General features: G+C 38.3%; 1 protein-coding gene across 1 annotated transcript in view; it reads left to right on the plus strand.

Annotated features, from left to right (window-relative positions):
- Positions 1-26,128, plus strand: part of MAST4 (microtubule associated serine/threonine kinase family member 4) — a 200,719-nt gene that overhangs the window by 750 nt on the left and 173,841 nt on the right. The window lies entirely within an intron of this gene.

The following is a 26,128-nucleotide window of genomic DNA, read 5'->3' on the forward strand; positions in this document are numbered from 1 at the left end:
AAGGCTCCCTGCCTTTGGGATCGCCGTTCCCAAGCTGTGCGGAGCGGCGCAGGGCGCCCGGGGCGCGCTGAGCTGGCGAAGTTGGGCGCTCCTCGGAAACCAGCCCGTGCTGAGCCGTGCCTCCAGCTCCACGCCGGTCAGAGCTGGCGGAGGGGTGCTGAAGGGAAATCCGCCGTGCTAGCTAGCTTAGGCACATCTGTTGGGACTCGGGGGCCTCTCCGTGCTACGAGAATCTGTCAGCTTTAACTTCTCGTGTGACGGCGTTTGTCTGTGGAGAGTGAATAACTTTCTTCATAAAAGCAGTTTCTGAGACTTCACTCCTTCAGATCCTAAATCCTTTCTCTTAGCTGACTGTGCAGTGGAGAGGGGACTCTCAGCTGCAGGTTGGGACTCTCTATGACAGCTTTTGAAAAGACTTGAAAGTTTTGAGAGGTAGATCTTACAGTGATACCGGATTTCCTTCTCCTAAACCTTGTGTAATCCATTGAGTAGTGTAAACCGGATTTCTGCCTTTTGACAAGAATTGAACAGCAGTCTGTACTGCTTAAGGGGTAACATAAAAACCTTGTTGTGAAAGCCTATTGTTGAGTTCTGCAAGCACTGCTGTTGAGTTGATTTTTTTTTTTCCTCATCTGTAACTTTAATCGAGTAATTTTGAGTGAATACCATAAATATTTAACAGAATGCTTTGCTTACTCCTGCACGTGCTTAGCTAGCTCTTTAATTAATAGTACTTAAAGCTATATCATGAATAATCTGAGTGCAAGAAAGACCCCATTCATACATGCAGTGTGTGCAGTAATAATTTTTAAAGATGTGTACCTCATTTTTATCATTAGTCTTATTCTAGGGTAGAAAAAAATAACCGGTTGTCAAAAGTGTCCAAGTTGACATGCTGTCATCTAGAAAAAGATGGCAAGGAAGAGATCCTATTTACACTCAAATTTCATCTACTAGTCCTTTCACTGAATCTGTTTTCCTGTTGTCCTCTCACTCCTCTTCTGTTTCTCTTTTTTTTTTCCACCTTTATCTGTTCATTCAGTTAGCCTAGAGACCAGTATGATGAATTTCCAAGCTGGAAAGCAGATCATATGACACGACACAGAATGTAGTCCCAGTTTAATTCTTCTTAGTAAATACTGATTAGATGAAGTCCCTGAGTTGGATTCTTAACTGACATTTGCCCTTCTTTATAATACAAGCCAAAGTAATGAATTTTGTTACTGTTTGTTACTTAGTAGTAGTAGTAGTGTGTTCTTACTGTTTAAAAGAAAAAAATAGTTGAATCTTCTGCCAGTATATTGTTCTGTGGAAGTATCCCCTGTGTCTTTTGCCACTTCTTTTTAACATGTTACTGGTATTTTCCTTTAAAGCTGTTGAGAATATTCAGAACAGGATTAAAAAAAAGGTTTCTGGATTAAGACTGTCCAGAAGTAGTTGTGGTCAGCTAACTTTACTTCATGTGACTGTCACTTCTAAAGGTTAGAAACAGAACTTCTAAAGCAGATAAATCTGCTGAAAAGCTGTGTGGTTGCTTAGTTGAAGGTACATGTAAATTCTGAGTTCTGCAAAGTGTGAGTTTTTCTAATATAATCCAGCCATATAGTAAGAAACAGTAGATACTTAAAAACTGAATTTGTGCAATTGCCATTTTTTCTGTTTGTGCACAGTTTGCTTCAAAGCTTGGTTTACAGGACACACAAACCATTTCCTTTTAGATGGGAACCTGATGTAGTTGTGTTTGATGCCATGTACCATCATGCTGTGTTTAAAAAAAGCCAGGAAGCAGCTTGAATTGAGTCTCAAAATGTAAGCTGTAAGTAGATGTGTAGACCTTGGTAATCTTTTTGTTTGTTTGTTTGTTTTTTGTTTTGTTTTGTTGATATATATAAGGTTTTTATGGAGTTTAGGCTTCTAATAGAGAAACTGAGCCCTTCATTTGTTACATCCTGAGTACGTATAGCAATTTCATTTTACTAGAACATCTTTCTTTTATGTCTAGTTATTTGTTTTGGTTATGTTCATAGAAAAACAAAATCTTCTGAATGTAGAGATCTGTACTATGTATTCCTTTACAGTGAGCAGATTCTAGGTAATGGCTTCTTAAGCTTTAACTACAGGAAAAAAAAAAAACACACAACAACTTTATTTGAAAGAAAAGACAGGAGAAAATTGATCTTCAACTTCTGAAATGCTAAATATAATTTTGTATGGATGGAAATAAGCATCTCATTTAAAAAAAAAAAAAAAAGAAAAAAGGCAGCTATCTACTTGCATATTCTGCATCACAGATCTTGATTACGTCCTGCTATGAGCTTATTTCTGCTTTCTTCTGTGAGTTTGTCTGGTAGGCATTGATCTGAAGCAGAATGTTTCAGATGGCCTTAAACAACAGCTCCAAGCCCCTGTGATGGTGGCTACAGGTAACATGCAGTTCATTTCTTTGGTGAGAGGGATGTGGGAGTGTGGGAGAAATCTTACAGTCAGATGCAGCTTCAATCACATTTGTAGTGCTGATGAATGTTTCTCTTTTGTTGAACAGATGAGTTGGGTGCTTCAGGCCTTCCCTTTTTCTTTTGCTAATTTCAGTTTTGCCTGTAAGTGGCTGGTAAGCAGTGTCTTATAAATCTTGAGGTAGTAACATGAGCTTTTTTTTTTTATTAGACTTTTAGAGAAATTGACCAACAGCAGACATATCAGCTATATGTGAAACCTCTCAAATGTCAAAGAAAATACTGTATTTATTTATTTTATTGTCTTCAGCTATATTTTTTTCTGTAAACGCTGCTAAACTTTTGCAGGCTTCTTTCAATTTGGGATGGTTGTATTGCATAAAGTTTGCATAGTTAATATTGTATATGACATGGAAAAATTTGCAATTGTAAATCTTCTAATACTCTACTTAATGCATTGATTTTTTTTTTGGGTGGGTGAGTTGAAATAAATTTCATCCTTACATTTGGAGTCATTGCGGTACAGATGGAGACGGGCAGTGTAAATGAAAATGTGGTATAAATGCAGAGTTGCTATTTTTGTGGAACTGGTGAGTCAATTTATGTGAATTCCATGTTCTTTCTGGAAAACATGGCAAGGAGCACAGTGACTGTGGCCTTGACTATTCCTTTCCTCCACCTCCAAAACAGGAAAATAGTTGTCTTTTATAGACACTCTGAAATATTGTGCGTAGTGCCTAGACCTTTGCAAGAAGTAAAACCTTAAAGTTTTTCTCCAGGTTCTTGCTTATCAGCTCTCCTAAAAATGCGTTCTGAGAAATCAAACAGAAAAGTAATGATTTCTTAAGAAAAATGACCTTCTCTGTGGCTCCTAAACAGATGTGAGTTTCTGGATTTAGGAGGCTTCATGAAAATAATTCTTTCTGACTGAAATATTGAAAGATGATGTGAAGAAGGGTCAGCTGGTAAGCTGTGCTCTGGAAGCGAAGAAAGGAAATATCATTTAGACTGTAACTGTCTCTTGAATGATGTTCATGATAGGGAATATGTTCTCGGAGCAGTCTGCTGAGGAAAAAATGGTGGTAAAGGCTGAAGACTTTCTGCTCTTTCTCTTCAGTCTGCAACAGAAAATGAGTATAGATGAGGTTCTGGAAAGATTCTTCATATTTTTCACTGATTTTGAAGCAGGGTGTGCTTCATCCTGCTAGATGTGAGGAGTTGTGTAGTTGAGAATCAGATCTGATTCACCAACTCTGCTTCTTGGTGAGCATGTGCAAGAGTGGTGGAAGATTGAAAACAAACAACAACAAAACAAAAACAAACAAAGAGACCCACCACAACTTTTTAATTTGCATTTTCACATAGATTCAGATTAGTTGAGGGGAAGACAGGATGGACATCTTCTGGTGTTCTGTGGGAATAGCTTTGTGCCTGCACTCTGCATTCATCCTCCACTTTTTGCTTCTATCCAGTCCTAACACTGCTTACTGAAGGGTTGCTACTCTGCAAAGTAGTGCTCAGAACAACCTAAATTGTGACACTTCTTCGTTTTATGTGGTGTTTGCATGAGCATCGCTGTAATCACAGGTGTATAATGTAATCTTTTTTGGTATATTGGTAAATTATTATTTTTCCACTGATAGAGCCATCTTTAGTTTCAAGTTATTGCAGGTAGCTTTACAGAAAGCAGGGTATCTTAGGTCTATTTTGGTGATGTGTTCAGGTTGGAGTACATATTTTATTTGCTTAATTAGTGGTAGGCGGTGGTAGTTGCTGTTAGAAAGCAAAGACCAACTTTCTGAGAGAGGGGACTCTGGTGTAAAGAATGCTTTTCCTCTCTTCATTAGCTGACACTTTTGTGGGGTCCAAAAGAGTGTACAATCTCCTAATCAGTTAATTTACCTCTATTTTCCAGGCATTCATGCATTGTTACATGTTTGTCAGGTCTTCTAAAAGGCCTTGTGTCAGACATATTTTGCTATTCTTTGAGCTGTGAAAGCTTCCCTGAAGGGGTTAACCTTTTCTACTGTCTTCTCTTAGTATTGTGGTCACTTTATTTCAGGGTTTGAAATAAATAAAGCTGCTTGCATTTGGAGCTAAAATAATTGGCATGGGGCCAGCTTGGTGTCTGTAGCCCATATCATGCTTCTCTCTAATGCCTTTTGATAATTGCAGTAATGTTTCTTGATAATGTCTACAGTATGTCGCAAAGCTGACTGACTGTTTTGTGTTAGGTTTGGAATGCAATGCATAAGCTTAATGTTGCTTCATGTAAAATACTTCAGTGAGCTATGAAGTGGAATCCGTAATGATTTGAACGGAGCTTGGTCGTGTTCTATGGGTCATAAAGGAAACCAGTTCAGGTGTCCTCTGTGCACTAGTTAGCCCCTGCTTCTGAGTCACAGCTTACCACCAAAATCTGTAGTGTTTGTTTGTTTTCCCAGCAACTTTAGTAATAACGGGGATCGTATCTGCATGAAGGATAGGAACTTATTAAAACAATTTTTTCCCAATTCTGTGGTTAGTTCTTAGTTTGACAGATAACTTTAACAAACTCTTTTACTCACTGTCACAGCTAATGAAATCAGTAATTTTCCATGTTGTCATTTTGAAGTTCTTTGTAAGATGCTTAATTTTAGTGTAGTTTCCCATTAAAATTTTGTCTGTGATGCCACTTTGTGTCATGTTTGATATGATTTCTCATATTTGTTTCTACTTGTTGATGTGCTGTGTTTACTTTAAGTGTTAAACTTTCCATTTAAGTTGTGGATTTTTATCAAAATTGCTCACAGACTTTGACGTGCTGTTAATTCCTTTCCCCAATAGATTGAAGCAACTTTTTGCTTAAAGCAATGCCAGTTGCCCAGCTGAATGTTAAAATTACATAAAAACAGAAACGATTGTGAAGATCACAAAGCAGAAAACTCAAAACTGCAATTTGATAGTTGCTTTTAATTTTATTTTCTTGGCTTCACTTTGTCCACTTTAAAATAATATTGACTTCTTCCACCACTGTATCTTTACCTCCTATAAGACTAGTAAATCAGAACAACAGCTTTTCCTATCAACAGCTCGTGACCTTTTTAATGATGTTCAGTTCTTAGTTCTCAGCTTCTGCTCTTGTGCTCCTGTTGCTCCTTTGTTCCCCCACCTCTCCCTTTAAGTCTCCCTTGACTTTAGTTTTCAAATTTAGCACTCCATGGTGGAATGCAGCAACTGTGATTAGTTCTAGAAAGGATAACTGCACTCAGTGACTGCTCCTTTGAGAACAGGTGTGCTCTTCAGAGGGGCTAGGTACTGAGCTTCTACAGAACTAGTGTCTACAGAGCAAATTACATTTAGAGTAGGTTGTTCTTTTTGAAATTCCTTAGTTTTGTATATATAGCTGGCTTAGTTTTCATAGGGATATTAAATAACGCTTAGATGGTGTGTGGGTATCCTCCCCCCCAAACTTCAAAACTCTATCAAAGCAAGGGAACAGGTGTGTTGAAAATTCTGAAAGAATTTTAGTAATTCCTGTCAGAAAGAGATCCAGTTTAGTAGCAGTGTACAAAAATTTAAGCCTTGTACATATGCTACAAAGGAAAAATATCAATCAAGTTCTGTAAAATGCTAAAGTAATCAAAACCATAATCTTACAAAAAGTAGTAAGTGGCCTTAGTTAAAAGATGGGGTAACCATTCCTGTTACCAGACAATGTATGTTTTCCTGGTCTTTATTTTCAGCTCTATGGAAACTAGTGAATACACAAGATACCTAGTTTATACAATGCACTACAGTCTAATATGTTGTTCTAGAGTTAAACGTCATGCTATAATTCTTTTGATAGTCTTTTAGCCCTTGAAAAGTAGAACTTATGTGTACATATTTTTTGTGTAGTTGAATAGTCTTGGCATTATGTACAGGTAAAGGATGCTATATCAGAAGTGTGTGTGTATATATAAAAAACAGAAACATGTCTGAAGATGCATTTCAACTATTGAAGTTTCTCCTGCTGTCCCACAGTGCAACTTTTTCTTCTGAGGTGAAAAATAAGGGATATATGGTAAAGAAAAAGGAAGTGTATACAGTATTTTTGCATTTACTGCTACTTTGAGATTTTTTTTTTTATTTTATAGTTTTTTAATGTGTTTTCTCCTGCTTTAAATTATGCCAAAAGGAGGAGGATACCATTTGAGTTGTTCTAAAAAAGATAGTTTTTCACAAGTTCTGCAGGTACATTAGGGAATCTAGCAGTCAGAACTTATGTGCAGAAGAACCTGAAAATACTCCCTATTCTCTTATGTTTTCTAAATACAACACTCACAGGCACAGCTGAAAAATTTGGGTTATGAGTGGAAAATTGATTTTCGGAATCCATTGCCCCTTGTGAGCACAGTTTCCTAGTTTTAAATTACTTCTTTTTTTCTTTTTTCTTTTTTTTTTTTTCCTCAAGATTTTAGTAAATGTAGAGAACTGCAAGAAAGGAAGGAGTAATGTATATAAATGTATGTGTGTGTGTGTGTATGTGTGTATATATATATATATATATATATATATATATATATATATATGAAAGATTAGGAACATCAAAATGCTTATGACTCGAAGTAAAACCTGTATTTTGTGGTACTGTGATTCTTCATTAGCTCATGTGCTGTTTCCTGGTTTTGCTTCTTCAACCCACAGTGGTGTGTGTTTGTGTCTGTACATAAAAAAGATGATACTAGTTTGATGTAGATGCAGGGGTGATCACGTAACTTGTGTTGTTAGACTGTATGTCTTGACTGTTGAAGATGATGAATAGCTTCTGACACTTGGGCATGAAGTTGATTAGCATTTTCTTATTTCATCACTTTTTCCTTGAATAGTTGTTTTTGTCTGTAAAGTGCAATTTAGGATTTCCAGGGCAAAGCAGTCAAAACCTATAGTTTTCCTGGGGTTGGCAGCAGAGGAGATTGGAAATAAAGCCTGTGGAGTTAAAGCCTGTATGTTGTATTGCTAGGTAGGAGATGTTACTGCCTTTGTATGCTTTGCCTTGTACCAGTGGTAAGAAATGTAACTAACAAGGTTATTTACAGGATGGCTGCAAGAAGCTCATTGTGTTTGTCCCTGTTCCTCTCAAGTTAGTAATCTCAGCCTTAGAGAGTGTGCCTGCTAAGCTGGTGAAAACTCCCAATTGTGTGTTGACTCATCTGTGTTGCATTTCTGAACTTATTTTCTCAAATAGCTCTTGTTCAACTTTCTTGTCTGTTCTCTTAGGACCCTGCATAGATCTTCATCTTTCACCACAGGTTTCTTTCTTGAGTCTTTGTATTTTGGTTTGTTTATGCTGCTTGCCTTTTGCACTGCCAGTAATGCCAACTTTGTTTTTCTGTTATTTGTCTTTTGGCTTTTGTTTATACACCTTCTTTGTAGGTTCTTACTGAGACTACAGATGAAAGCTTGTGTATTTTTCAGCATCTATGATGAGATTGTGGAAGAAGTGATCTCGGTGTCTCTTTTTTATGAAGTACTTCTGGATTTTTAAATAAAATTGTGACAAAACAACCACCTACGTTGTGCATGCATTTCATTTTCTCCCCTTCTGTTTCTTTGTTTTTATTCGCGTGTTTAGGATCAATGTTGTTATAATGGTTTCTATAGCACCTTATGCCCCTTGCTTTATTTCAGCAGTAAGAGTGGAACATTCCAGTTAATTTTTTAGCACTACTGCAAACCACAGTAGTGTGTATTTTTTGATTGTCTGTTTCCCCCTAAAGACAACCTCAATTATTTCAGTATTGTTTCTCTCTGATGTAGAGTCTATCTGACAGATCAATACTAAGCTCTTCTGGTGCCAAACCTGGTGAAGCTGGCTAGGCTTATAGGTATGTGAAGCGCATGCTCTTGTCTTTAGGCTCTAACAAGACGCAGGGAGAAATTTCAAGTGCTTCTACACTGTGTTTCTGCCAAAGGGCTATTCTAGAAAAAGATACTGTTTAAAACGCCTATTTTTTTCATGTGTGTTCTCTCTAGCGTCACTGAGGAAATGCAGTAATCAATGAGAATCCTGTCAGATATTCATTCTTTCCTTTTTCTCCTTCAAAATACCCCAATGTTCTTTGTTCAAAGAAATACTGTAATGATTATTTGTGTTCAACAGGATGTAGTCCAGGAGATGAGAGCAGTGCCATAACTAGCAGTGCTAATGGGAGAGCATCCGGCAGACTAATGGGTTAGACTGCCAAGCAGTTTGAACAAAACTGTTAGCTGTGCGTTTGTTACACAAATTAACTTCTTAATTGTTACACAATTAAACTTCTGTGGTCATGCTGCAAGAATGGGGTACAACAAGTTACCTCAGATGAGTTACTTTATTTGCCAGTAGTTTCTGTTGCTGGATGGATTAATTGATGCAGGATACAGTCCTAGCCTCTGATTTCAGTTCTCGTTGGGAGGTAGCTTTCAAAGGTGTGGTGTTTTTGTTTTACAGTTTGTAATGAAAGCTAGAATTGTAAAATACTTTTTTTTATTGATTTGAATTCTGGCCTTGGCCATAAGGATTGCTCAGAATACCAGCATGAGGTTTTTGTCAAATAACTGATGGCACATTACTTCTCTTTTTCTAAATTCTGTGTTTTGATGGAATCTTTATTATATGCTTGCTGTACTGTGTGATGGCTTTCTTGAAAGAGTTTTTCTGATGAACATGTAGAGCTTGGCACAGAGCCTAAGTATTATATTGAAGATCTAAATTGAAGACATTAGAGATCAGCAAGAAATGAACATCTTATTAGTTTAACAATAAAAAATAAAGAAAAATAATAATAAAAAACATTTCACACTTCCTGAATCAAAAACTAAAAGGGAAGAACTGTGATAGAATTTATAATGCGGTCTTGCCTCCGTAGTTGGCTTACTGTATTGCCTATTGTCTGAAGACCTCAGTCTATTTTCAAATCACTTTTTTCTGTAATTCACAGTTCTTTGGTGAAGTTATAGAGACTAGGATGAGAGGAGATATTGGCATGAGAGGTAACAAAAATGCAGTGAGAGGCTTGCATACATTCTTGTGTTACACCATATCATCAGAATGTGAAGTTCAAAGCTTCTGAACCTCTGCTAGAGTAGTTTGGCTCTGTCTAAATTAATCCCTTCAATTTTGTCATCAATCTGTCACACTACTGCACGTCACTTCAAGTAATTTGATTTTCAGCACTTTATGTCTTTTAAGTATTGGTGTGTTATCAGCGTCATTTCATTTAAAATTATTAGTTGCTATCATTTTTCTTTTTTAAAATTAAAAAAAATATTATTTTCTTCCTTCTTGTTTCATATCAGTTTTTGAAGCAATCAGCTCTAAAATTGTATGCAGTTTCCCTTCTTCTTTGCATATTCTGGTCCTCTAGTGCTCTTTCTGAATATGTAGGACTAAGTTATCTTAATGCCTTGAAGTTATGGGAAAAAACGCTCTGAATGCCTGTAAAGGCAATATTCCTTTTCCCTTTTTCATAATAGTGAAAAATTGATTAACCAATCTGCAGCCACAACATTGAAAACTCAGAACGAATTAACCTTTTGCATCTCCCAAGATCTTTGTTTTACTCCTTCCTGGTGTCTTGTTATCATTGAAATATGGATAGAATTTCGTTTTCTTTGGTAGTTTGAAGCACAGGGAATTAAGTGATTTGTTCAAGACTGCAAGGCTACTAGTGACCTTGAATTTCCTGATTGTCTCAATATCAAGATCTTATGACCTTAAAACAGGCCATTTTGTTTAATACTAGCTATCACATAATACAGAGGTGTCAAAGTTATATCTTCCAATACAGTTCAAGAATTTGAAACAGCAAGGAGAAAGGTGGTATGTATTAAAGGGCATAAAAAGGCTATGTAATACCTGGAGAGACCCTACCTAATTACCAATCCTTTTTTGTCAAAAATGCATTGACAGAGGTAGTTTTGGCAGCGTTCAAAGATCTGTTCAATAGTAACCAATATAAGGAAAACTGTGTATGAAGAAATTTTACTGCTTGTGCAATATGTTGACTTTCTGCATTGACATAAAACTATCAGAACTATAACTAGATAATATTACAGGTTGAATGTAATGGTACTTGCAACGATGCTTAAGTTTTTAGTAATGTTAGTAAAAGTTTAGACTGTGTGTATCTATCCTGCAATATTTACTGCTTCCTTTGCTACATCCTAGAATTTTCAAGCCATCAGAGGCTGAATTGACTTGAATTGATTATGGTGCCTTGCCTCCTTAGAGGCAATAGGGAAAAAATCAAGCTAAACAAATCATATCCTAAGACAAGATTTTTGCTTTTAGATTTCCTATTTGCCATGTTCCTTTGTTCCTTTGCATTTGTATTTTCTCTGTACTCACTATTTCGTTTACGCAGCTCTACTAAAAAGTAGAATAATGGCAGAATGAAAATTTCCTTTGGTGAAGGATTTTGTCTTTTAAAATTTGAGTTTGTAATATGTTGGATCTTAAAAAGTTTATGAATATGTGGAACATTTCAAAATATGCAATGTTGCAGTTTGATATTTTCCCTTTTTTCATCCAGTCACTAAAACTGTTGTTTTGTAAAGTACTACTATCACAGAAGCATAGAATGGTTTGGGTTGGAAGAGACCTTTGAGATCACCCTGTTCCACCCCCCTGCCATGGGCAGGGACACCTCCCACCAGACCAGGCTGCCCAAAGCCCCATCCAGCCTGGCCTTGAGCACCTCCAGGGATGGGGCACCCACAGCTTTTCCGGGCAGCCTGTGTCAGTGCCCTCTGAAGAATTTCTTCCTAATATCTAATCTAAACCTACCCTCTTTTAGTTTAAAGCTATTCCCCCTTATCCTATCACTCCACTCCCTGACCAAGAGTCCCTCCCCAGCTCTCCTGTAGGCACCTTTAGGCACAGGAAGGTCACTGTAAGGTCTCCCCAGAGCCTTCTATTCTCCAGACTGAACAGCCTGTCTTCATAGGGGAGGTGTCCCAGCACTCTTATCTTTTGTGTTAGCACAGTCCCATGTTTCATTTAGAAAATGGTGAATGGCAAGTTTAGTGACTTTTTTGCAACCATTTCAAGATAAAATCTGTTAGAGTCAACTAACTTTAGAACCTATTTTATTTTGTTATCCAGTAAGACAGTACCAAAATCTATAAGGATAACTATTTCAGGACTTTTCTGGACGGTTATTTTTACCATTAGTTACTAATTAAATAGAGAAGGAGGGATGGTCTTGGTGGGTGCTCACTCATCCTAGGAAAATAAAACCAGCATTGCCTTATTATACCAAAAGGAAAGGGTTTCTCTTAAACTTGATTTTTAGGGGAAAAGTGTAAAATACTATGTTACTGCAGAGTATGCAGCCTAACTTTCTTTGTGAAATGATGTTAAGATTTTACATCTGTCTTTGATTTCTATGTAAAGTCACTTTACAAAGAACACTGAGGCCACCTGCAGTATCAGTGTGTGCTTGAGTTGTGTAGCCACCATTTTGAAGCTGGAAGTGAAACCTCTGGTGCTGGATCCAGAAATGCCAGTCCTAGGGTGCTGTATGTGGGGCTGTTGTCAGCAGCAAGCCTGGAGCCCTGTGTGCTGTGCCAAAGAGTTGGTTTGTTGGATGTCCTCCTCAGTAGACTGTGTGCTTGGTTGGCGTGTCGCTAATGTCAGATGGGGCTTGCCTTTCTCTCCTAACTGGTTTGCCTTCCCTCGGTGGCTTTTGTGACCGTACACACACATCCCCTTCTGTTCTTCAGCTGACAGTTAGCTGACAGTCTTGGTATGCGTGTCAGGATAAAGTACAGCTTCACTATTAGCTGTGTTAGCTCAGCAATCTGGATAGAAACAGTATTGTGATTACCCTTCAGATGATGATTTCAGTGTAATAGACTAGAACTGATAATGTAACAGTGCTTTAGAAGACATGATGCAGGTAGTAAATGGTGGCTTCCATAATTTCAAAGTTTAGATGTTCTTGTGTTCTTACATTTACATCTGTGCACATAGTAAAGCTTTCCAGAATTTAAAATTCTGCCTGCTGTTGACAAGGAATGTTAACATTGCAGTGTAGTGGAGATGGATTTTCCAATTTACTGCTTTCTACGTTTACCATCTTCGTTAATACCCTTCTGAGTGTAGCTTTTTGAAGCTTTCTGTCATGTAAACTGTGGAAAAAAAAATAAAAATGTGTTTAAAGATATTGTTTTTTTTTATAGTGGCTAGAATTTCCCTTCAATGTTTATTATTAATTAAACACACATTAACAGTACAGACGTCTTGCTGATTTAATGAAATTGCTGGTTAATTTAGCAGAAATTAATATGGTAATTATGTAGCAAAAGCTCTTACATGCTTGAAACAAACTTTAATTTTACAATTATACATTTGATTAAAAATGCTATGTATCTGACACAAGCTGTCCTGTTATATTTTTATAACACTGTAGTTCTTACTGATACATTTCAGCGTGATTTTTCTGAAAATGAAAGATATATTGTACTTAATTAAATTTATGTAAAGCCTCATTAAGCACTGATATTAACTACAGGCTTAGATCCATTTGTAAAAGCAGCGTAATTCTGAGTTCAGTTGATTACTGATCATCTGATCTTGCACCTGCTGTACTTGGTTTCTTTGTAGAAGGTGACTTAACATTTCACTTGGTTATCTTGCATTGTTACTTAAAGGTATCAAGCCGTTGGGTGTGAATCCTGCATTCTGTGTATTGTGAAGTTACTAGGAAGCAGCTGAATGTACTGATCAAGAGCTGTGTTTTATGTATTTCACCATTGTGTGGTGGGTTGTGTTTTTTTTGTTTGTTTGTTTGCTTGTTTGGTTGGTTAGTTGGTTTGTTGCTGGTGTTTGCTCTAGAGAAGTGTGGATTGTAGAGAAAGACAGTGAAAGGATTGAGGCTGAGACTTCCAGAGTAATCTACTAGCTGTGGACATGGTGTGCTGTGGCTACTTGCATACGTGAAAATCTGCAAGAATAAGCTGCTTGTTTCACATCTCTCCCTTCCTGCCCAGCTCAGTGCGTCTATGAAGTTTTTTATATCTTAATATTTTTGCTTTGTGCATATATAGAAATTAAAATTGTTAATCACCTTGAACTGATCTGACCTTGACAGTTATGAGTCAGCAGTTCTCCTTTGATATGGGGAAGAAAAACACTGGTTGCAGTGAACTAATTTAGCCAGTGTTTCCTGATCTCTTGTGAGGAGTGCCTTTAACATGCTTATGTGATGTAGGGAAGGGACTTGAGACTTGACCTGTGCTTTGAAATTCAGGCTTTAGGTGCAGACATACAGCAGTGTATTATGCTGACTGCAGATCAGCGCTGTGGCCTTTGACTGATCACAGCTGGTCAGGTAACTGAGTGGAACAACTGCATCTAGTATGAGTGGCTACAGGGCAAGAGGTAGATTGTGGTGCATAAAAGATATTGAAGGGTATGGTCTTAACAGTTGACAGTGGGTCTTGGCTGGGAGCCTTTGCTCTGCTATGGATTTTGCTAGATGTAAATGTAGAGGTGCTCAGGCTGGAGTGTAGGACACTGAAGGGTGTAGAATCTAGGGTGCAGTTGTGTCTTGGGGACATAGCATGGGGCTCGTCTTGGATAAAGCACACTTGAAGATCATGGTTCAGAGAAGGTGCTCTTGAAGAATGGGGTTTAATACGACGATAACACAAAAACATTGAAATAGACCTGCCAACACTGTCCAGCCTGGTGTGGATGAAGTTGTTGCTGTGAATTTTGTCTTCAGTGCTTGCTGCCTGCAAATCTATCAGGTACTGGTTGTGGTGTTGGTTGGTATATTCATCTCCCCTTATGGAATGCTGCCACTGTTGCTTCCGAGGTTGGTCTGGCAGCTAATAAAAATGGGGTGAAAAGAGAGGACAGTTGTCACTTCTATTTGGAGATAGAAATCTCTTCATGGTAAGAGCATGTGCCTGTGACACAGAATTCAGATGCTTTTGGTATCTCTGATTACTCTGCTATCAGCGCTAACTGCTCTTACATGGAAACTGTTTTTGGTAGTGGTGTTAAGTCCTGTATGTAGCTTAATTGGCTTACCAGCCTATGCAGCCAAAATCACATTTTCTCCTTCTCCTGCCTTCTGGCTTCTGTGCCTTCAGAATTAAACTATATTGTAATCAATGCCTGGTGGTGCCCCTTTTCTCTATTGTATTTTTTTTTTTTTTTTTTTCCTCAGAGACTTCTGTTTTCTACAAGGTTATTTCTTGGACTGCAAACCTAGAACATGAAATAAGTCTCTGACCCTTTCTGCTTCCTGACCAGTTTTCTGCATGCCATCTACCTAAAATGCTTTCCCTTGGATAGGGATTACTTAGGATGCTGCCATTTCTCCTCCATTTGCCCTTGGTGACATGAATCATGCTGGCCTTTGTGAAGAGAGAGTTTTCTGACTGTTGCTTCTGTTAACTGATCAATTGCAGCTGACCTGTTCCTCTGGAAAGGACATTCACCCTGTGAGGATATCGTGGATCCACAGTATGGCTTTGCTGGTAGTAACTGTACAGTTTCTCTGAATGCATTGCATTTTCAGTGTGCGGGTTTTCTTTTTTTTCCTTTTAAAATGAAAGGTAGTTCTGCCTCTGAAACACTGACCCTGATCCTAGCTTTTTCTTTCTCTGTGGTTTGTCTGCCCTTATTAGACAACCCTGTCTGGAGCAGTACATACAGCTGATGTGTGCATAAAGAATTTTTTATCAGCTGGAGTGTAATACCAGGGGGGTGTAAGGTTACGATGTAATGAGAAATGCATTGAATTCTTCCATAGTGAAAGAACTGCATTCTGTTTTCTCTCTACTCTCACCTTTGTTCTTATCTTTAATTCCAGTTTTGTTTCTTGCATGCACTGTCCTGGCAACTTCTGTTAACAATTGCTGATCTCTGTTGTACTTTCAAGTTATCTCTGTCCATATGTTAAGTCCCAGTGACAAACATTCATCCTTATTTGAATTTGCTGACAATTTCATTATAAAGAGCTTTAGCAGCAGTATGGCATAAGAACTCACCAGTTTAGCTGTTGTCATCGGTGATCAATTTCACAATAGCCCTATTCTATCAGCTTATCAAACTGGCTGACCCTGGGAGCAGGTATGACCCTTCTGACTCTGTATGAGCTGTGTGTAACCTGGATCACTTCAGTATCCTGTTTCACAGGATAGAACTACAAATTTGGTACAGATTTGGTATGGGGAGCAGTGAGGTCTGTCTTCAGGGTAGGAATGAGCTAATGGGAGACCTGTGGAGAGGAACTCCTGAATCTGGTTATTGTTGAAGTCTTCTTGGTGGGGACCCGTGGCACAACTTGCACCATAACTCATTCCTTGTCCAAGCAAGTGGTGGAGCTGCTGGTACCAAATGAGCAGCAGAAAAGTGGGTGGAATGTATTTATGATTTAAAACTAAAAAGGAGATATCCCATGTTCTTTTGCACAGGGGATAATGAATCTGGAATCTTTTTTAAGTTTCACTACCTGGTAGTATCAAAACTACTCTGCAGTCTAGCAGTGTGTCACGTATCTGTTGATGTTAATGTCGTAACAAGACAGTACTGCATCAAGTCTACCCATCTGATTATTTTGTGCTAAAAAACTGAGCTGTTAGAATATATTCTGATTTAGAATCTTATACGGTTTTAACATTCCTGGTATCATTAGAGGCACAGCCCACATATGCATTTTAATAGTCTGAAGATTCATTTCTTTGTCATAGGAATAATCACATTGATTTAGTTCTACTTTTATGCTTGTGAAATGACATCTGTGTTATAATGGGATTTTTCCTGGTGTAAACTGTCTTTTTGTCAAAGCTCTGGACTGTTCCTGAAGTACATTCTGAAAGAGAGACAGGAAGGAAGAATAAAATGCCAGTAACAGAAGAATTCCCAGCTTCCCAGTTTGGTACAGGATCTCATGTTACATGGGTTAATGTAATATAATGTAATGAGAGGGAAGGTAGGGCCTCTGAAGATTACCACTCTTGCTAGCTAGTGTCAAGAAAGAATTAAGTTGACCTTATGGTGATTCCAAGCCATAATAGGAAGGAAGGAGACCCTTTTCAGCATCCATTTTTCAGCTATATTAGTTTATATATTACATGGTAAAGGAAAAGGCATGATAGTGTGGTTGGTTTTTTTTTTTTTTTTTTTTTTCCCCTGCTTAAGGGGGCATTGATGCACTACAAAGATTTTGTCTGTGATAATGCTCCACTAAATTACTTGGGCAACTGAATAAAATTATCAGGAATTACTACGGCTAGGTTACCTTATCACTTCTACTTTTGGGAGATGCTCTTTAAACCTTTAATAAGCTTTTTTTTTTTTTTTTTTATTTTACCTAGAAACATAAGTCATTTTTTCTGCTGTGTTCATGAATACTTTGCTCTTTTGATTGATTGTATTCCAAGGAATTTCTCCTACTTTCTTATTGGATGTCAGGGAAAGGTTAAAAGATAACAAATTATATTTGCTGTGAATCAAATTTTTGAGTACTACGTGCACACTATACTTGTGCTTATTCTTTTACATAAAATGGTTTCGTATTCCAAAAAAATTAATCAGAAAACTATTTCAAGTATTAATTTTTCTCTGGATGGGACTAAGAGTGTTTCTTTTTATGGCAGTTTCTACCTTTTAGTACTATTATTCACTCTGGATTTAGAATATTGTGTAATGGAAGGACAAATAACGCTTTAAAAGCGGTGAGAAAACTTTCCCATTGTATTGGTAACCCTATTTACATTGAAGCAGAGGACAGAGAATATTCATTATAAATGTATCAGTGAAAATGGTATTTCTTTCCTTTGAAATACTACTACATTTGTTTGCAACTGTTCAAAAGAAGAAGATCCTTAGTAAGGGGCTAGGGTAGAGAAGATTTTTATCTTTTGTGGGCTTTTTCCTTTTTGGAGTTTCTTACTAAGCCCTTGTGTGAATATTGTAGCAACTTACGTGCTTGGAACCTACATGTATAGCGCTATCAGTGCTCTAGAACAGAAGTTCACTGTCTCCAGACTCGTCTCCTCTCTTGTCTTTCACCATTGGCAAACCCTTCTGCAACTGTAACCAAATGTTTAACTCCTTCTGTAATTCTGACTCTATTAATTTGGGTTAGTTTGCACTACTCGCTATCTTTTGTTGGCTAAATATGACATAACCTTCCTGTGATATGTATTATCTTTGACTGTTTTCACCAGATCTTTTTGAGTTAGAGCTGGGTTTGCATGGTGTTATACTGAGAGTAGAAGGCTTTTTGTTAAGGAGGGATAAAAATTATGTTGGGAAAAGCAGAGTCTTGAGATCAACAGAAATACTTGACAAGTTGAAGTGCATTTTCCATTAAACCAGTGGATATCTTTTCAGAAATACAAGCAAGTCCATCTTACATTTGTAAAAATGTTCCGATTCTTTTTTTAGAGAAGACTCTTCAAAGGAATTGTATACTGGCTTTGAAAGTGAGAAAGAGAAACAGTCATGAATTTTCATCCTGATTTGGAGCAGGCACTTGACCCTTATCTTTTCCCCATCAGATGCATACTTTAAATAGCAGACTGCAGTATTTCTGCTCGCAAATACAATGAGTGGCTGTACAAATTGGAATGTCTATAGAGAGACTGAGACAGAGTATTTAAAATACCTTGGTGAAGAAACAAGATGTAAATCTTCTGTCTCCTGAGTATTAAGCAGGTAGAGGATTTTGAGCTAGTATCTCATATCCTGGAAAAATCATCAGCTATTGTGCTCTGTGGGGTATGGACATCACTGGGTAAATACCTTTTGACTTTTTTTTTTTTCCAATTTCAGTAAGAGTGCTCATGTTCTGTAGTAATTGTAGCTTCACTTTCTCAGTGTGTACTTAAAAAAAAAAAAAAAAAAAAAAAAATGGGTAAGGGTGTAAAGAACCAAAAAAAACCCACCACCTCTGGTTAATTCGTATGCTTTGCTCAGAGACATTATTCTAAAACTAGTTTAAAAATATTATAGGCAAATATTTTATAGGCAAATATGGGCAAACCCAATATTTAATTTGTTTTTGACTAGTTGGCACAATTTCTCAGACAACCTTAGTGTTCTGAGACTTCTTCCTGCACTACCTTGTATTTCTAATGTGTATGTTAGTAGAAAATGCTCTCGCTGAACTCCAGCAAAAGCAGTGGTGTGTAGAAGTGTTTATCTTGTTATCACCTGTTAAATTATAAGTAGTCGTAAAAGTATAAGATGTTGTTAAGATTTTTCTGTCCCTGGAAAAAACACTTCCAGTTCTTCCATCAGTGTTAATTGTTCTGACATATTTTAATATTGGTGATAGAGTTCTCCATTCCTCCCAAGATTTAGACTGCTTACATCACTGTTTCTTGTCTTAATCATACTTCTGCACTACTGTACGGAAGTGTTGCTGGCAAATATAACATGTAAATGATGATCAGTTCTGTACTTTGATAGTCACAGAATCACACAGAATTTCTAGGTTGGAAGAGACCTCAAGATCATCGAGTCCAACCTCTGACCTAACGCTAGCAGTCCCCACTAAACCATATCCCTAAGCTCTACATCTAAACGTCTTTTGAAGACTTCCAGGGATGGTGACTCCACCACTTCCCTGAGCAGCCTGTTCCAATGCTTCACAACCCTTTCAGTGAAGAAGTTCTTCCTAACATCTAACCTAAAACTCCCCTGGCTCAACTTAAGCCCATTCCCCCTCGTCCTGTCACCAGGCACGTGGGAGAACAGACCAACCCCCACCTCGCTACAGCCTCCCTTGAGGTACCTACAGAGAGCGATAAGGTCGCCCCTGAGCCTCCTCTTCTCCAGGCTGAACAACCCCAGCTCCCTCAGCTGCTGCTCATAAGACTTGTTCTCCAGACCCCTCACCAACTTTGTAGCTCTTCTCTGGACTCACTCGAGCACCTCGATGTCCTTCTTGTAGCGAGGGGCCCAAAACTGAACACAGTACTCGAGGTGCGGCCTCACCAGAGCTGAGTACAGGGGGACGATCACCTCCCTAGCCCTGCTGGTCACGCTGTTTCTGATACAAGCCAGGATGCCGTTGGCCTTCTTGGCCACCTGAGCACACTGCTGGCTCATATTCAGCCGACTATCCACCGTCACTCCCAGGTCCTTCTCTGCCTGGCAGCTCTCCAACCATTCCTCTCCCAGCCTGTAGCTCTGCTTGGGGTTATTGCACCCCAGGTGCAGGACCCGGCACTTGGCCTTGTTGAACTTCATGCAGTTGGCCTCAGCCCATCGGTGCAGCCTATCCAGATCCTCCTGCAGAGCCTTCTTGAGCAGATTGACACATGCATGTATCTTGGTGTCATCTGCAAATTTACTGAGGGTGCACTCGATCCCCTCATCCAGATCATCGATAAAGATATGTAAGAGGGCTGGCCCCAGTACTGAGCCCTGGGGAATGCCATTAGTAACCGGCCTCCAACTGGACTTGGCTCCATTCACCATGACTCTTTGGGCCCGGCTATCCAGCCAGTTTCTAACGCAACGAAGCGTGCGCCAGTCCAAGCCAAGAGCAGCCAGTTTCTTGAGGAGAATGCTGTGGGAGACGGTGTCAAAAGCCTTGCTGAAGTCAAGGTAGACCACATCCACAGCGTTTCCCTCATCCACCCAGCGCGTCACTTTGTCATAGAAGGAGATCAGGTTCATCAAGCAGGACCTGCCTTTCATAAAGCCATGCTGACTGGGCCTGATCGCCTGCTTCCCCTGCAAGTGCTGCATGATGACTCTCAGGAGGATCTGCTCCATGAGCTTCCCTGGCACTGAGGTCAAACTGACAGGCCTGTAGTTTCCCGGGTCTGCCCTCCGGCCCTTCTTGTAGATGGGCGTCACGTTTGCCAGCCGCCAGTCAACTGGGACCTCCCCCGATAGCCAGGACTGCTGATAAATGATGGACAGTGGCTTGGCCAGCTCCTCTGCCAGTTCTCTCAGTACCCTTGGGTGGATCCCATCTGGCCCCATCGACTTGTGCACATCCAAGTGCCGTAGCAGGTCACCAACCAGTTCTTCATGGATAGTGAGGGCCACATCCTGCTCCCCATCCCCTTCCACCAGCTCAGGGTACTGAGTATCCAGAGAGCAACTGGTATTGCCGCTAAAGACTGAGGCAAAGAAGGCATTGAGCACCTCCGCCTTTTCCTCATCTCTTGTAACTAAGTTTCCCCCCACATCCAGTAAAGGATGGAGATTCTCCTTAGTCCTCCTTTTTGTGTTGATGTATTTATAGAAACGTTTTTTGTTATCTTTAACGGCAGTAGCCAGATTGAGCTCCAGATGAGCTTTGGCCTTCATCTTTTGTGATCAAATATAAACATGTATGTTCAAGATTTCTGTTATTCTACATTCTATACAAGTAAACATTCATAATTAGTTTAATTTTTGTTCAACATGTTGATACATTTAATGGGGTTTGTAGTTTGGAAGAAGTGATCTGTTAACGCAGTGACAGAATATTCTATGTGTTGACGGTAATTTCTATGTATCCATGTAAATACATGTAAACACTTTTAAAATTCCTTTTTACAAAAGCTGTTAATGAAAATTTAAAATTTTAAGGACTCCATAGTTCAATCTGTGCATCTGAATTTAGCTTTAAAGAGAATAGGTTCTTAAGTGGAAGCAAGGAAGTAGCGTTTACTGTCTAATTGCAGTGAAAACCCTGAGCTGGGAAGTGCTTGGTTATGTATGTTGAAGTCAACAGAGTTGTGTGCCTTGTTTCCCATGTGCTTAATTAGCTTGCAAAACTGTGGTTGTTCTCTATGAAACTTCTTCTGGATGCACTTATTCACTAGAGAAGTTAATGATTTTTTTTTTTATGACTTGGCCCTTCCTCAAGGGACTGTATCAGAGCATTTGACTGATCGAGGATGATTTTGTACTGTTGATTCCAGGAAGCCATTTAAGTGTAAGTAAGCAGGTAGGATGAAATATTAGTGATTAATTCCCACAGCTCTGTTGGTACAAGACAGGTAAAACTATTCACAGTAAGAATTACTAAGGAGCACTTCATGGTTATTGCCAAAGACACAGTAATAGTTCCAGTCAGACACTAAGCATGCAATTCAGTCAGATCTAGATGCTGCTCCATCAGTATCTGTCTTACCTTCTTTTCTTGACTTAAATTTCCATACTGTTATTCAGTGAAACCAGTATACTCATGCACCTCTATCAGTACATTGTTAGGAACTCCAGCTAATGGTTTCCTGAGTGAATGGGAATGAGTTTCTAAAGACTGAACTCAGAGAAAGAAAAGTATATCTTTACTGGCAACCCTCTTGACCAGCACTCTGACAGAGGCAAGGGGACTCTGTTTCACTACTGTGTTCTTGCTCCTTTGCTTAGTTGCTTGCAGTGTTCTTTCTTTTTTTGCCTCCTAGATATAGCTGTTAATTCATGTGAAAAAAGTGTGTCTTCTGGAGGTAGTATGTTCTACTCATAGTTCATTGCATCCTATAGATTTTTCCAGGAACCTACTTCTTTTTACAAAGCCTCTAAGTGGTGGTGATGGGCCTTTTTTCCTGTTGTCGGAAAGAAATGAGACCGCCAGTCGAATTTCAGCAATGATGATGATCATAAAGCAGCATATTATTGAAGTTGCTAGGCATTTTATACTTTTTTTGCATATTACGATGCTTTATAATATGTCATATTTTATATAAATATTTTATAATCCTGGCAGCTTGGTAACATCTGATAATGATTTTATTATATGACTTTTTTATTATTTTATTCAGCCTAAATAAAGGCTGAAATTTGAAACACAGTAGAGTGTGCTTATTTTTGATAAAAGTAATATTTATGAAGTTAAAGAGCAAGTTAAATTTTATGGTTGCCTTAAAATTTCTAGAAATGACAGAGTAGCTGTTTAATCTTCAGTCTGTTTGTGATGAATTACTTGTTGAAAATTCAGTAACCATATTCAGTAGAATTTGCATAGAAAATTAGCTTAGAAATTTACTGAACTTTGAAAGCAAAAAGAGTAAGTGCTGTTGTTTTAGATTATTAAAACATTGCAGAACTGTTTAGCTGGCAGTAAGTATTTAGTCTGTCAAGATGTAGGGATAAATATAATCATTTTCTATAAAAGCTCTTCATTCTAATACCTTCGTGTAGAATATTTCTTAGTTGTGTTAGAGGAGCACCTCTTTGATACAGCTTTATGATGTCTGAAAAATATCAAGATGAAAATTTCAGTAAAGGGTAAAGCGTGAATGTGAAAAAGATACAAAGCCTCTCTAATAATCTGATGTACTGGTCTGATGGACCGGAAGCCCAGCAAAATAAATAAAACCTATGGCGCTTTTTCCTTTTATTGTAGGAAAAGGAGAAGCAAATACTTAACTTCTCCCTTGTACAAACTAAAACTTTACAACTTAGTTGTTCAAAATACATTTTTTTGCTCAAACTTTATATTTGTTTCTGGTTTCAATTTTTGTGTGTATTTAAGCAGTTTGAGTATGCATTGGGATGATGTATTAGTTTTTACTTTTCTGAAATGCAAGCAGCTCCATGTAGGAAAACGTTAGGGACAAACTGGTTCCCTATTCTAGAGGCTGTTTGATATGAATTTTGTTTACTTAAGATGGGGAAACCAAATGAAGTAACAAGAACAAACAGTGCACCATTTGGTTTTCTGTTTAAAGTCTAAGAGGTAGTCTTACTTTTGCAACTCCAGCAAATCCAGGTAATTTTCAGCCTGGTTACAGCAAGGTATTATCCTAAATAATTCAAAAACTGTGGTGCTTCTGTATTTTTCTGTGGAATGCACTTTCAGATTCCTTTGAAAGATGAAATGATTATCCTTGCCATGGGTGAATCTCTTACTTCTCAAGCTTTCTCAGGAACAGGTACTAATCTCTGCTAGGTACAAATCTCTAAAACATAATGTAGTTGATTGTTGAAGCTCTGGGTGGAGAATGGAAGTCTTAGTTGTATTTTACTAGAAGAGGTGCTGATCTTTGGGTTAGAGTATAGATCCAGCTGGGCAAGATGACTGATGGGTTGGATTCTTTTGTGTGCAGCTTCTTACATGGATATAGAAAATGCAAGATAATATAAAGACATGAGAATAGCAAAATTAATCTTGATCTTAATGTGCTTATCTAAAAATGAAGTAGGCTTGTATATATGCTTATTTAAAGTACACAGCATATGCATCATTAAATGCATATGAATAATACATGTATAAAAACCTTATGAGGCTATTTCTACCAAAGGGTTCATTTTCTTTGATATTTGTATGATGAAATTATTGAAATTTGATTTCATAAAGCTTTTACAGAGTTAGTGAAAATGCAGTTCAGTTAAATACTCTCCCTCTCCCTTCTCCAACATCCTCCATTCCATCCCCTCCACGATCCATTTCCCTCCCTTTTCTCTGTTCTTCTCCCTCTCCTTTCTCCATTCGCTGTCAGGAAGGGACGCCTCAGAAGAGTCATTTCAGCTCAACACGTCACCGTCAGAGACTAGTGGAACCAGCGGCTTCAAAAGTGAGTGCTCTCATTGAAGGACCATTTTTAAGAAGTGGAATATTATGTCAGCAGAATATTTGTTACTAAAGAGAAGACGTTATGTGTGCTTGGTAGGAGATACAGTTATTACTTGTCTGCAAGTGATATGATCATTCTGTCTCTAAAGGTGAATTTCAGCACTGGTGAGATTCCTATTGGTGTGAAACTCTTGTACTTTAAAACGTTGGGATAAATTTTTAGAAGTATCTGCATACTGAAAAGAAGCTGTGTGGACTGTTCTGGTTTGATTATTTTCCATTATGTCTATTTTCTTCAACTTGTCAATTCTTTGTGCCTTAAGCAAAAGGCTTAAATTGATTAAAATACTGGCAAGGTATGAAAAATAATCAAGTATTCTATTATCAACTTCTGATAGGAACTTTCAGAGAAAAAAAAAAAGACTTTGGCATCAAAAGCATATATTAACATGTATAATAGCAGTACTGGTTAGGTTCACAAGACTGATCCACCTTTTTAGAGGTGTTTTCTGTTAACAGTATGCAAAAAAGTTTGAGATACTCAGTGAATGTGATGTTATTGCAGAACTTTTAATATCTAGACTAATAAACTGTTTTATAGTGTATATTTCAGAACATCTGTAGCTGTTCAGCTGTACCTGTTTTTTGCTACTTTTTGTTAGATTTAAGCAAAAATTAAGCTGTGTATCCGTTAGTACCATCCTCCAAAAATCCTGCTTTCTACTTTGCTTTTGATTTTGATATGTGCAAAAATTGATGGTAGTATTTTTGTATAACAATTGATACAGATTGAAGTAGATCAGTGGTGGTAGTCCTGGTCTTGAAAGAATTCTGATCTGTGGTTTTAAGAAAAAAAAAAAAAAAAGAATTGCTTCACACATGAACAGAAACTCTTATCTTGCTTTCTAAATTGTGGCTGAAATCACTGTTGTTAGACAGAGTCTTTCTGTTGTTAAGTGTGTTGACTCACTAGGTTTTAGTTGTGTTGACTTCTACTGATGGCAATTGTATTATTTATTCATTTTGGACTGTAGCAACATTTTCAGTACTAAGTACCACATTGTCAGAACCTTTTGAGGGGCTAGGAAAGGGCAGTTCTGGGGTTACAGATGCAAAAGTGATTGAAATATTTATTTCTTTAAATAGCTTACTTAGGAGCAGGTATTATTTTTTTGCTAACTCTATACTGTTTCTTGACAAGACCGTTTCTATGTGCATTAATATACACGGGAATCACTCCAGGTAATTCCCTCTTTGTGAAAAGCCAAAGGAAAAATGCATACTAGAGTGCTATCCTGAGGACATAAGCTGTGCTAGCTTCGTGTCTTTGCTGCTGGGAGGATATCCTGATGCACTGGGACAAGTCCATTGGCAGCTCACTGCTTCTGGATTCCAGCCCAACATCCAAAGGGGAACTCTTAGCACTAAGCATGTCATCCCACACCTCTCCACCTATAAACATTGTCAGCAGCCTGTGAATGACCGTCTGCTTGGAAGATGCTTTAGCACACAAGAGGAATGTAGCTTGCCTCCAAGCCCTACAAAACAGTTAACTTGCAAACTCTCTGCCCCTCTGCAGACATACCTGCTGCAGTGCCCTTGAGGCAGCCTTTTTTTTTTTTTTTTAATTGTTTTGCTTGGTCCCACAAGGCATTGATGATTTTTGGGGCTTTGGGGTCCAGGGAAGCTTTCTGCATCAAGACTAGGAGGACAGGACTGAGAGTCAACTGCAAATAATTCCAGAAGTAAGAAGCTGTAGAAAGGCAACAAGACTGTCAACTTTCCCAGTGTGATTTTTTTTTTTTTTTTTTTTTTTTAATCACACAACTCAGTCTCAGTTTATTGCCTCAGGAAGAGCTGCCAGTTGCTCTTGGTAGTCAGGGCTAGGTGTGCAGAAGCCAGCAGTCTGCTGGTCTTGTTGCTCTCTTAAAGCCAGGGGAACCTTGCCTGATGCTTTTAGGTTGAAGAGAGGAAGTGAATTGCCATCAACAAAGCTGGCATGTCTTTAAGCATGTTGGTTTGGCTCTTCCTATTTTTTTTTTAAAAAGCAAACAAACCCATTACTTTGAAATGGCCTGTTGTCTCTTGGCTCTGTAAAGATTGGTGGGATCCCTTTTATTCCTTTTGCCTTCCTGTGCAGCAGCTGTTTGCCCAGGTGGCAGGATGTTATGGAAGCCCAGG

Source organism: Aythya fuligula, chromosome Z (assembly GCF_009819795.1).
Source record: "Aythya fuligula isolate bAytFul2 chromosome Z, bAytFul2.pri, whole genome shotgun sequence".
Classification (NCBI taxonomy): Eukaryota; Metazoa; Chordata; class Aves; order Anseriformes; family Anatidae; genus Aythya; species Aythya fuligula.